The 12851-nt window shown below is 52.1% G+C and overlaps 1 long non-coding RNA gene across 1 annotated transcript; it reads right to left on the bottom strand.

The window, feature by feature from the left end:
• Positions 1–945: 945 nt before the first annotated feature.
• Positions 946–12822, bottom strand: LOC127488014 (uncharacterized). Its single transcript, XR_011384287.1, has 3 exons — positions 12554–12822; positions 10369–10498; positions 946–4547 (listed from the first exon to the last, which is right to left on the bottom strand). It is a non-coding gene; the product is annotated as an uncharacterized lncRNA (long non-coding RNA).
• Positions 12823–12851: the final 29 nt, after the last annotated feature.

Here is a 12851-nt window from a genome sequence, read left to right on the forward strand (position 1 = left end):
CACCGGTTCGAGGACTAGCTGCTCTACTTCCAATCTAACTCTCTGTTATGGCCTGGGAAAGAAGTGGAAGATGGCCCAAGTCCTTGGGTCCCTGCACCCATGTGGGAGACACAGAAAAAACTCCTGGCTCCTGGCTTCAGATCGGCGCAGCTCCAGCTGTTGCAGCCATCTGGGGAGTGAACCAGCTGATGGAAGACCTCTCTCTCTCTCTGCCTCTCTTTCCCTTTCTATGTAACTCTTTCAAGTAAATAAATAAATCTTTAAAAAAAAAAAAACTGGATTGTAGTAATGGCTGCACACGGATGAATATTGATTGAGTTCCAGGCTCCTGGCTTTAGCATGGCTAGATTGGAAGTGGAGCAGCCAGGACTGAACCACTGCACCACAGTGCCGGCCCTGCTCCACTTCGGATCCAGCTCCTTGCTAATGTGCCTGGGAAAGCATCAGAAGATGGCCCAAATGCTTGGGCCCCTCTACCCATTGGGAGACCCAGAGGAAGCTCCCAGTTCCTGGCTTCAACCTGACCTAACCCTGACTGTTGCAGCCACTTGGGAAGTAAACCAGCAGATAGATCTCTCTGTCTCTCCCTCTTTCCCTGGAACTCTGCCCTTCAAATAAATAAAATAAATCTTAAAAAATCAATATCTGCCTCATTGAGGAATCTTCTGAAGAAAGGCTACAAGGAAACTCATCCTTGTTTTATTTTTAAGATTTATTTACTTATTTAAAGGGCAGAGCAGCAGAAAGAAATTGAGAGACAAAGAGAGCAATCTTCCATCTACTGTTGGTTCCCCAAATGGCTGCAACAGCCAGGTCTGGGCCAGGCTGAAACCATGAGCCATGCATCTCCATGCTGGTTTCCCTCATGGGTGGGAGGGCCCAAGTACTTTCCCATTGCAGGTGGCTAGATCAAAAGAACAGTCAGGACTCAAACAGGCATTCTGATATATCATGCTGGCATTGTAAGTGGAGATTTGGGGCCGATGCCATGGCTTACTTAGTTAATCATCCGCCTGCAGCACCGGCATCCCATATGGGTGCTGGGCTCTAGTCCTGGTTGCTCCTCTTCCAGTCCAGCTCTCTGCTGTGGCCTGGGAGGGAAGTAGAGGATGGCCCAAGTGCCTTGGCCCTGCACCTGCATGGGAGACCAGGAGGAAGCACCTGGCTCCCGGCTTCAGATCGGCGCAGTGCTGACTGTGGCAGCCATTTGGAGAGTGAACCAACGGAAGGAAGACCTTTCTCTCTGTCTCTCTCTCACTGTCTGTAACTCTGTCAAACAAATAAATAAAAATATATTAAAATAAGTTGATGTTTAACCTACTATGCCACAACACTGGCCCTTATCCTTGTTTTTATTTATTTATTTAAGATTTATTGGCCAGTGCCACGGCTCAATAGGCTAAACCTCTGCCTGCGGCGTTGGCACCCTGGGTTCTAATCCCGGTTGGGGCGCCAGATTCTGTCCTGGTTGCCCCTCTTCCAGGCCAGCTCTCTGCTGTGGCCAGGGAGTACAGTGGAGGATGGCCCAAGTAAGTGATTGGGCCCTGCACCTGCATGGGAGACCAGCATAAGTACCTGGCTCCTGTCTTCGGATCAGCGCGGTGCGCCGGCCGCAGCGGCCATTGGGGGGTGAACCAACGGAAGGAAGAGCTTTCTCTCTCTCTCTCTCACTGTCTACTCTGCCTGTCAAAAAAAAAAAAAAAAAAGAGAGAGAGAGAAAAAGAAAAAAAAAAGATTTATTTTATTTGAAAGGCAGACTTACAGAGGCAGAGGCAGAGAAAGAGAGAGTGGTCTTCATCCACTGGTTCACTGCCTAAATGGCCACAATGACCAGAGCTGGGTCAATCTGAAGCCAGGAGCCTTCTCCCGGTCCCCAAGACAGGAGCAGTGGCCAAAGGACTTGGGCCATCTTCTACTGCTTTCCCAGGCCATAGCAGAGAGCTGGATCAGAAGTAGAGCAGCCAGGACTTCAACTGGTGCCCATATAGGATGCCTGCACTGCAGCCAGTGGCTTTACCTGCTTCACCAAAGCTCAGGCCCCATTATCCTTAGTTTTAAAATATACTTCCTGAAGTTAAAAAATAGTTGAGGTCGGGGCTGGCCCTGTGGCACAGCGGGTTAACGCACTAACCTGAAGCGCTGGCATCCATACTGGGCGTGGGTTCAAGTCCCAGCTGCTCCACTTCCTATCCAGCTCTCTGCTATAGCCTAGGAAAACAGTAGAAGATGGCCCAAGTCCTTGGAACCCTGCACCCACGTGGGAGATGTGGAAGAAGCTCCGGGCACCTGGCTTCGGATCGGCGCAGCTCTGGCCATTACAGCCATTTGGAGAGTGAAACATCGATGGAAGACCTCTCTGTCTCTCCTCTCTGTGTAACTCTGACTTTCAAATATATAAATAAATCTTAAAAAAAAAAAAAAAAGAGTTGAGGTGGATGTTTGGCACAATGGTTAAAATGCTGCTTGGAGGGCCGGCGCCGCGGCTCACTAGGCTAATCCTCTACCTGCGGCGCCGGCACACCGGGTTTTAGTCTCGGTTGGGGTGCCAGATTCTGTCCTGGTTGCTCCTCTTCCTGTACAGCTCTCTGCTGTGGCCCGGGAGTGCAGTGGAGGATGGCCCAGGTGCTTGGGCCCTGCACCCGCATGGGAGACCAGAAGGAAGCACCTGGCTCCTGGCTTCGGATCGGCGCAGCGCCGGCCGTAGCAGCCATTTGGGGGGTGAACCAATGGAAGGAAGTCCTTTCTCTCTGTCTCTATCTCTCTCACTGTCTAACTCTGCCTGTCAAAAAAAAAAAAAATTGCTGCTTGGAATGCCCAGATCCCATACTGGAGAATCTGGGTTTCAGTGCCAGTTCTGCTTCTGATTTTAGCTTCCTGCTATGTTCAGGGAGGCAGCAGGTGATGGCTCAAGTACTTGGGTACTTGGGTCCCTGCCACCCCCATGGAAGATCTGGATTGAGCTGCTGCCCCCTGGGTTCAGCCTTGCCCAGCCCTGGTTGTTGCATGCAGTTGGGGAGTGAAGGAAGGAAGGAAGGAAGGGGAGACAGAGAGGGAGAGAGGCAGAATGGAGGGAGAGAGGAACGAAGGAACAAAGAGAAGTGAAAGAAATGGAGGGAGAGGAGGAGGAGAGGAGGAAAGGAGAAGAAAAGAGAAAGGGAGGGAGGAAGAGAGAATGGAGGAAGGAAGAAATGGGGAGTGAGGAAAGAATGAGAGGAGGAAGAAAAGAAAGGAAACAGAGAAAGAAAGGAATGGGGGGGAGGGAAGAAGGAAGCAAAGGAAGGTGGGGGGGAGAGTTCATCAGTGTTAAACACAAACAAGCCGGGGCACGAGCCTTGTCCAGAGAATGGGGATGAGTGAGGTACGGCAAGTCTAGGCGGACTCCTCCTGGACTGCAGTCTCCACTCCAAGGGGCCCACAGGAAGAGGACCAGGAAGCAGAGCTCAGCGGCTGTTTTGCCTCAGTGCTTACCTTGGAAGGAAGCACTTCTCAGACCAGATACTCCAGAATAGAAAACACTGTTCAATCCGACCAGATAAAACAAGGTTTGGGTAAGGATCCTGAATTAAGTAACAGGGCCAGAGGGCAGGGACCAAGAGCTCACACTGCTTGGTTAACTGATATAAAATGTTCAGAACAAGGGATGTGTTTTGGTCAGCAGATTAAGCCACTGCCTGCAATGCCAGCCTCTCATATGAGCACCAGTTCAGATCCTGGTTCCACTTCTGATCAATACACCTGGGAAAGCAGTGGGGGGGGGGGGGTGTCTAAGCACATAGGCCCCTGCCCCCTGCATGGGTACCTGGACAGAGTTCCTGGTTCAGCCTGACTCAGCCCATGCTGTTGTGGCCATTTGGGGAGTGAACCAGCAGATGAAAGATCTCTGTCTCTCAAATAAGTAAATCTAAAAAACAATTTCAGACCAAAAAAAACCAATACTGACATTAGACTGGGGAAAGAGATTCTCAGTGAACAGGCTGAGGGACCTCACTGGGGAGGACGAAGTGTTCTGAAACAGGCGAGTGATGAGGATGACACAAGATAAACTGATGAGGCCGATGCTGTGGTGCAGCTAGTCAAGCCATGGTTTGTGATGCTGGTTTCCATGTCAGAGCGTGGGTTCAAGTCCTAGCTGCACTTTTGATCCAGGATCCAGCTCCACGCTAATGCACTTGGGAAGGTAACACAATACAGTCCAAGTAGTTGGGCCCTTGCCACCCACATGGGATACTAGACCCATATGGAATTCCTGGCTCCTGGCTTGGGCCTGGTCCAAGTCCTGGCTGCTTTGGCTATTTGGGAAGTGAATCAGTGGATGTGAGATTTTTTTTAGATTTATTTTATTGATTTGAAAGTCAGTTACAGAGAGAGGTAGAGGCAGAGAGAGAGAGATCTTTCATCCACGGCATCCACTGGTTCACTCCCCAAATGGCCACGATGGCTGAGCTGAGCTAAGCTGAAGCCAGGAGCTTCTTCCGGGTCTCCCACGTGGTGCAGGGGCCCAAGGACCTGGGCCATCTTCTACTGCTTTCCCAGGCCATAGCAGAGAGCTGGATTGGAAGTGGACAGCCAGGACTCAAACCTATGCCCATATGGGATGCCAATGCCGCAGGCTGGGGCTTTAACCTGCTGTGCCACAGAGCAGGCCCCATGATATATCTTTATCTCTTTCCCTCTGCCTTCCAATAAATAAACTTTCTGAAAGATTTATTTATTTTATTTGAAAGGCAGAGTTACAGAGAGAAAGGGAGAGACATAGAGAGATCTTCCTTCTGCTGATTCATTCTCCAAATGGTTGCAATGGCCAAAGCTGGGCCACACCACAGCCGGGAGCCAAGAGCTTCTTCCAGGTCTCCCACATGGGTGCAGGAGCCCAAGTACTCGAGCCATCCTCCGCTGCTTTCCCAGACTCATCAGCAGGAAGCTGGATCTGTAGGGAGTGGGCGCCCATACAGGACACCTGCACTGCAGGTGGTGCCTTAACCTGCTATAGCAGCTATGCCACAGCGCCAGCCCCTAAATCCTTTTTAAGTTAATTTACTGTAAATTATTGAATTATGCATGTGAAATGGGGAACCTGTAAGAGAAAGTTGGTGTCTGGAGGCGATGAAGGCTGCAACTTGGGCTCACAGCTACTTTGGGTGGCAGCAGTTCCCAGGGGGGCAGTGGATGCACTGGGAGGGAACTAAGAAAGGCCCTTCCCAAGCTGTCTACAACAGTAGAAGGGTGTCCTTTACTTGTTACAGGTCATTAAATCTTTCTTTTGCAAACATCCCCATTCCACCCCCTTTGGTTGAGGGCCCTTAATCTGTTTCATTGTTACTTTTTTGTTTAATTCTTGAAGGCACTTTGCCTAGACCCACCCATTGCCTCTCCAGGACTTGGGTTCTTGGTCTTCCCTCTAGACTTCTCCCTAAACTAAAGCCTCCAAGGTCTTTCTGCAGTGTAGACAGGTCCTGCCACTGCCCTCTCCCCACTTCCTGTGGCTCCTTTCCTCTTTTCAGACAGGAAAGCTCAGCCCCAACAGCTGTTATCTGCCTTGCCACCCCTATCCGCTGGGCAATATTTCTGAGGGTTATGCTCAGTGCCTGCTCTCTGGGCTGAATGGAAGATCCTGGTAGGCTAAGCTGTGTGCTTGTATCCCACATGACATGGGCACCTGAATACTAGTCTTTACCCCAAGAGCAGGGATGGGGAGGGCCATACAAAATTACCAACTTAAAAATAATTAGCTTGCTACATTTGGTCAAACATTTCATTAACTCACCCTTAATGTGATGGCTGGTAATGCGTTTCTTTGGTGAGGCATGGGATGTTAGCTGGTATTGATGATATTGCTACTAGGCAATTGCTTGGCGCTCAGCTGACACTTGTGAGGCAGCCTTTAAAAGAAATGCTCCTCCTGCAGGTGGGAGACCCAACGAAGCTCCTGGCTCCTCCTGCACACCCACGTGGGAGACCCAACGGAAGCTCCTGGCTCCTCCTGCACACCCACGTGGGAGACCCAACGGAAGCTCCTGGCTCCTCCTGCACACCCACGTGGGAGACCCAACGGAAGCTCCTGGCTCCTCCTGCACACCCACGTGGGAGACCCAAAGGAAGCTCCTGGCTCCTGGCTTCCGATGGGCACAGCTCTGGCCGTTGCGGCCAAACTGAGGGGCGAACCAGCAGATGGAAGCTCTCTCTCTCTCTCTCTCTCTCTCTCTGTGTAACTCTGACTTTCAAATAAATAATTTTTTTTATTTTATTTATTTATTTATTTATTTTTTATTTTTTGACAGGCAGAGTGGACAGTGAGAGAGAGAGACAGAGAGAAAGGTCTTCCTTTTGCCGTTGGTTCACCCTCCAATGGCCGCCGCGGCCGGCGCGCTGCGGCCGGCGCACCGCGCTGATCCGATGGCAGGAGCCAGGAGCCAGGTGCTTCTCCTGGTCTCCCATGGGGTGCAGGGCCCAAGCACCTGGGCCATCCTCCACTGCACTCCCTGGCCATAGCAGAGGGCTGGCCTGGAAGAGGGGCAACCGGGACAGAATCCGGCGCCCCGACCGGGACTAGAACCTGGTGTGCCGGCGCCGCTAGGCGGAGGATTAGCCTAGTGAGCCGCGGCGCCGGCAATAATTTTTTTTTTGAAAAAGAACTCAAGCAGTGGGGAGTTGTACTTAGCTTTCAGCTCATCATTGCTGTGGAGCTGAGTGATTTCATGTTGTAGGTTAAGTTCAGGCACATGAATGGTTCCACATTGAACAGTGTAGGAAAGATGTTAGATTTCATTTGTTTACTTTTCACATCCTGAATCTTTCATGCAATGCCCCAACTAGCTTCACACATTTACCGGCGTATTCAAATGTCATAAAAGGGTTTTGTCCCAGAACGCCACTGGGTCAGGTCCTCCACTACCATCTTTACTGCATCTTCCAGGCCTCTTCCCTCGGGGCTGAGACTTCTGAAGCTACCTATGCTCTCTCCTTCCGACCCTAAATCCATCTCCTGCCATTTTTTTGCCAAGATCAAAGCAGCCACTGTGACCACCTGAGCCTCCTGCATTTGCTACCCCAACAGGTCCACTGTCTTCCCAATTACCCTTTCAAATATTTATTTATTTGAAAGGCTGAATTACAGAGAAAGGGAGAGATGGAGAGAGAGCTTCCTCTGCTGGTTAATAACCCAAAGAACTGCAATGGCCAGGGCTGGGTTAGGCTAAAACCAGGAGCCTGGAACTATCTGGGCAGAGTTTGGTATGCTTAGTGTCATGTTGGTAGCAGGGGCCCAAGCACTTGGCCCATCGTTTGCGGCTCTCCCAGGTGCATTAGCAGGAAGCTGGATTAGAACCAGAGCAGCAGGCCGGCGCCGCGGCTCACTAGGCTAATCCTCCGCCTTGCGGCACCGGCACACCAGGTTCTAGTCCCGGTCGGGGTGCCGGATTCTGTCCCGGTCGCCCCTCTTCCAGGCCAGCTCTCTGCTGTGGCCCGGGAGTGCAGTGGAGGATGGCCCAAGTCCTTGGGCCCTGCACCCCATGGGAGACCAGGATAAGTACCTGGCTCCTGCCATCGGATCAGCGCGGTGCGCCGGCCGCGGCGGCCATTGGAGGGTGAACCAACGGCCAAGGAAGACCTTTCTCTCTCTCTCTCTCACTGTCCACTCTGCCTGTCAAAAAAAAAAAAAAAAAAAAAAAAAAAAAAAAAAAAAAAGACCCAGAGCAGCAGAGAATTGAACTGGCATCACAAGTGGTGGCTTGACACACTGTGCCACAATACCAGCCCCTCTTACTTGACACCCTTTACCCTCTGTCCACTGAATTCCATTATGTGGCCTCCATCTTCAAAGGCTCTAGACTCTACATTCCAATTCCAGTCTTTCTGCCTTCTTCTACCTTTAAGGAACCTTTTGGATTACTTTGGGCCTACCCAAATAATCCAGGATCATCACTTTTTAAGATCAGCTGATTATTTTTTTTATTTATTTTATTTATTATTTTTTTTTTTGACAGGCAGAGTGGACAGTGAGAGAGTGAGACAGAGAGAAAGGTCTTCCTTTTGCCGTTGGTTCACCCTCCAATGGCCGCCGCGGCCGGCGCGCTGCGGCCGGCGCACCGCACTGATCCGATGGCAGGAGCCAGGAGCCAGGTGCTTTTCCTGGTCTCCCATGGGGTGCAGGGCCCAAGCACCTGGGCCATCCTCCACTGCACTCCCTGGCCACAGCAGAGAGCTGGCCTGGAAGAGGGGCAACCGGGACAGAATCCGGCACCCCAACCGGGACTAGAACCCGGTGTGCTGGCGCCGCTAGGCAGAGGATTAGCCTAGTGAGCCGCGGCGCCGGCCTAAGATCAGCTGATTAATAAACTGTGGAGAATCCCACAGGAGTCCCAAAAGAGTTACAGAGCACCACTAACCCAAAAAGAAAGAGAAAAAGCAAAACCAAAATGGAGATACTTAAGCTAAGGCCACTGAGCACCAGGAACTGCCTAGACCATCTGTCAGAACAGACTGGTGGTGAGGCCTGATAAGGACTGGGGGACATTACATTAGAAGAAGCCAACCAGCTGGCCACTGCACTACTTCACCCACACTATGCACCATGACTGGCCACACCCAGAAGACCCCCAAAACACCACTGGTCACATCCAGACACCCACATCTGGTTGGTGACACCCCAAAAGATGAGCTTGTGGTTGGTGACACCCAGGACACCTTCACCGCCCACCTAACCCAGAGTGGGGATGAAAAGGCAAACCTCACAACAGCTCTGCATCCCCTAGGGGACCACGGCTCAGTGCAAGTGAAACTCTGCCCGCATCTCCACTGCCTGAGCTCTGCCTGCCACCCTGCTGGAGCCACCTCGCCTGGATGTCCCAGCTGCCAGACCTGATGTTGGACCCGACCGGACCGCTCTTCAGGTGAGCTCTCCAACCCTTCACCTTGCCGTCCGCCTTGGAACTTCGAGCCTACTGCCCAACATGCCAGTCATCCCACGACTCCTGCCTGTAAGTACTGTTCTGAAATCCGTCTCTCTGAGTGGTAACAGAGACTTTGAACTCTGGACTTCAGACTTTGACCTTTCGTGACTGTGATAGGAACCTTGAGAACGCAGCATTCATATTACATCCTAAGCCATGAGTGTTTAGATTGGTTATACTTTTATGCTTTCTATGTGTTATACTATTGCTTGATATTTCTGGAAGTTTCCTAACTCCTAGATGTGTGTTATGACCTGTGGACTAATGACATATTGAGTGATATTGACCTTTAGGTGTGTGCCTTGAATATATATATATATATATACACACAAAGAGATAGATATTATTAAATAAATTATATTAAAAAGACTATCACAATTCTGTGTGATTCTTCCCCATGCTCTGACACGCTGCATTAGCCTTGTCAAGCTATGTGACAAGTGGCATTCGTGACATAACCTTAATCACATTTGTCTGTAAAAGCCCCTTTGAGGGGCCAGCATTGTGGCACAGCAGGTTAAAGCCCCAGCTTGAAGTGCCAGCATCGCATGTGGGCACCAGTTCAAGTCCCGGCTGCCCTACTTCCAATCCAGCTCTCTGCTATGGCCTGGGAAAGCAGTAGAAGATGGCCCAAGTCCTTGGGCCCCTGCACCACGTGGGAGACCCAGAAGAAGCTCCTGGCTCCTGGCTTCAGATCGGCTCGGCTCTGGCCGTTGCAGCCATTTGGGAAGTGAACCATTGGTTGGAGGACCTCTCTCTCTGTCTCTACCTCTCTCTGTAACTCTTTCAAATAAATAAAATCTTAAAAAAAAAAAAAAAAAAAAAAAAAAAAAGCCCCTTTGACCATGAAGTGTAACTACTCACAATTCATTATATTTATACCTTCTAGAGGTCTTGGCATATAATCTTGGAGTGGGAAAGTTTTTAAAATTCTGCCTCCCTCGGGCTGGCACTGTGGCATAGGTTAGGCCTCCTCCTGCAGCACTGGCATCCCATATGGGTGCTGGTTTGAGTCCCAGCTGCTCCACTTCTGATCCAGCTCCCATGATGGCCTGAGAGCAGTGGAAGATGGCCCAAGTGCCTGGGCCCCTGCACCCACATGGGAGACCTGGAAGAAACTGTGGTCTCCTGGCTTCGGATTGGCTCAGCTCTGGCCACTGTGGTCATTTGGGGAGTGAACCAGTAGATGGGATGGAAGACCTCTCTCTCTCTCTCCCTCTCAAATAGATAAAATAAATCTTAAATAACAAAACAAACAAACAAAAAAACTGCCTCCCCCTATCAAACTGACTTGCAGTGTTCCAGAGCTCTCCTGGGCCAAGTTCAGTTGTGGCCCAAGGTAGAGTGAAATCGCTATTCCTGTCTGTGTTGCACAGAAAGTACCAATATGAAGGACACAGAACCCTCCCCTTTAACAAACCTGGTGTCAGAAGACAGAGGAAGGCACTTGAGGTCCCAGGGTGACAGCATCTAAGCTGTGTAACAAGGAACTACACAAAGGAAACTGCATGGGCCCACCTCAAGGGAGGCACACCAAGTGGCCCACGAGGCTGGAAAGAAATGAACAGAGAGGAGATTGTCAGGGTTGGTGAAAGCAGACCCAGTGGGCCAGAGCACGGGGCTCAGAGTCTAAAAAACAATGAAGCACGACATTAGCCTTGTTTTTTGTTTTAAAACACACACCTACACACACACACCTTTTGCAGAGAGACAAGCAGAGGGGACAGCACACTGCCCCATCTACTGAGTCATGCCCTCAATGCCCTTATTGACCAGGGCTGAGCTCACGGGCCAGGAACTCAACCCAGGTCTTCCCCAAGGGTGGCAGACACCCAGTTACTGGAGCCATCACCACTGCCTCCCAGGGCCTGCATTCTCAGGAGCTGGAGCAACGCTGACCTCAGTCCAATATGGAACACAAGTGTCTTACCACCATGCCCCTAGAGTTTTTTAAAAAGACAGATTTATTTATTTGAAAGTTAAGTTACATAGAGAGAAGAGACAGAGATTCTTCATTCCCTGGTTCACTCCCCCAAATGGCAACAACAGCTGGGGCATCCAGGTCTCCCATGTGGGTGCAGGGGCCCAAGGACTCGGGCCATCCTCCGCTGCTTTCCCAGGAGCATTAGCCAGGAGCTGGATTGGAAACGGAGCAGCCTGGACTTGGATCAGCACTCATGCAGGATGCTGTTGCCGCAGGCAGCAGCTTAACCCACTACACCACAACACTGGCCTCACCAACTTGTAAAAATATTTATGTCTAGGGGCCAGCGCCGTGACGTAGCGGGTAAAGCTGCCATCTACAGAGCCAGCATCCTATATGGACCATGGTTTGAGTCCCAGCTGCTCCACTTGCGATCCAGCTCTCTGCTATTGCCTGGGAAGACAACAGAAGATAGCCCAGACGCTTGGGCCCCTGCACCCACATGGGAGACCTGGAGGAAGCTCCTGGCTCCTGGCTTTGGATCAGTGCAGCTCTGGCTGTTGCGGCTATTTGGGGAGTGAACCAGTGGAAGGAAGACCTCTCTGCCTTTGCCTCTCTGTAACTCTGCCTTTTGAATAAACAAATAAATTGTAAAAAAATTATTTCTATTTATGTGAAAAGCAGAGAGATCGATCTATCTGCTGTTTCCCTCCCAAACGCCTACAACAGCTGGGGGTGGGCCAGGCTGAGGCTGGGAGTGGGGAATTCAGTCCAGGTTTCCTGTGTGGGTGGTGATCACTCACATCATCTGTCGCCTCCAAGTGTATGCGTGAGCAGGCAGCTGGAACAGGGAGTAGGGCTGGGACACGACCCAGGCACCCCAGCATGGGATGCAGGTCTCCCGAATGATGTGTGAACCACTGTGCCAGACATCTGCTCCTAAAGTTGGATTTTTTTTTTTTAATTTTAATTTATTTAGCTTCATTTATTTTAAAGGCAGAGAGACAGAGAAAGAGACATTTTACATCTGCTGGTTCACTCTCCAAATTCCTGCAAAGGGCAGGGGTGGGAGGATGAGCCAGGCACAATCCAATTCCCCCACGAGGGTGGCAGGGACCCGGGTTCGTGAGCCATCACTGCTGCCTCAGTTTCTCACCTGGCACCCGTGCTCCCCTCTCAAACCCCACGTCTGCAACACAGGCCAGGAGATCCCGGGGCAGAGGCGTGCAGTCCTCTTAAGCCCTTGTTCCAGCCCCATCACTGCCTGCCCTCACACAGTGGCCACAGGGCCGGCTCGCCACCTCCCTGGCCGGGCTCACAGGCAGTCCCACTTCAGGGCCCTTGTGGACCTAGGTTGTTCCGTCTGCTGGGACAGCTCTCCCACGTGTCTGGCCTCGACACCCCCTTTTGTTCTAAGTGTTGGCCTGGGGGTGTTGAGCGGGTCGGTGCCATCTCTTGCTCTGTTGACACCTCTCCTGGGGCAGGTGGGCCCAGCGGGCTGCAGAGTGGGGGTCAGGCTGCTTCCACTGGCCCAGGGGCCGAGGGTGGGAGCCAGGGCTAGGGTGGGTCCCCTCGTTCCCGTCCCCCTCCCCCCGCGGGCGGTGGTCCTGCGGGGCGGCTGAAGGGCCTCAGGCGGGGCTGCGCCCGGCCGGGCAGCGGTCAGTCCTCCTGGTGCGCCCACCTGCGTTATGGGGGGAAGGCTGCCTCCCCAGGTTGCAGCGGGGATGAAGCCAGCCGGCAGGGATCGGGGAGCCCCGGCCGCGAGCTGCCGACCCATCCTCCTCCGCCCGGTGTCCCGCGCTCGGGCGTGCGGCCCGTTGAAGGACGGCTCGAGCCCGCCCTCCGCCGGGGTCACTTCAGGCCGGGAGCGTCCTCGCGCTGCAGCCGCCGGAGCCTCTGCGAACCTGAGTCCGACTCTACGCAGGGCCGGAAGCTCAGTTGGCGGCCGCCGCTAATCTCCATGGAAACACCGGAAGCGT

This window comes from Oryctolagus cuniculus, chromosome 18 (genome assembly GCF_964237555.1).
Source record: "Oryctolagus cuniculus chromosome 18, mOryCun1.1, whole genome shotgun sequence".
Classification (NCBI taxonomy): Eukaryota; Metazoa; Chordata; class Mammalia; order Lagomorpha; family Leporidae; genus Oryctolagus; species Oryctolagus cuniculus.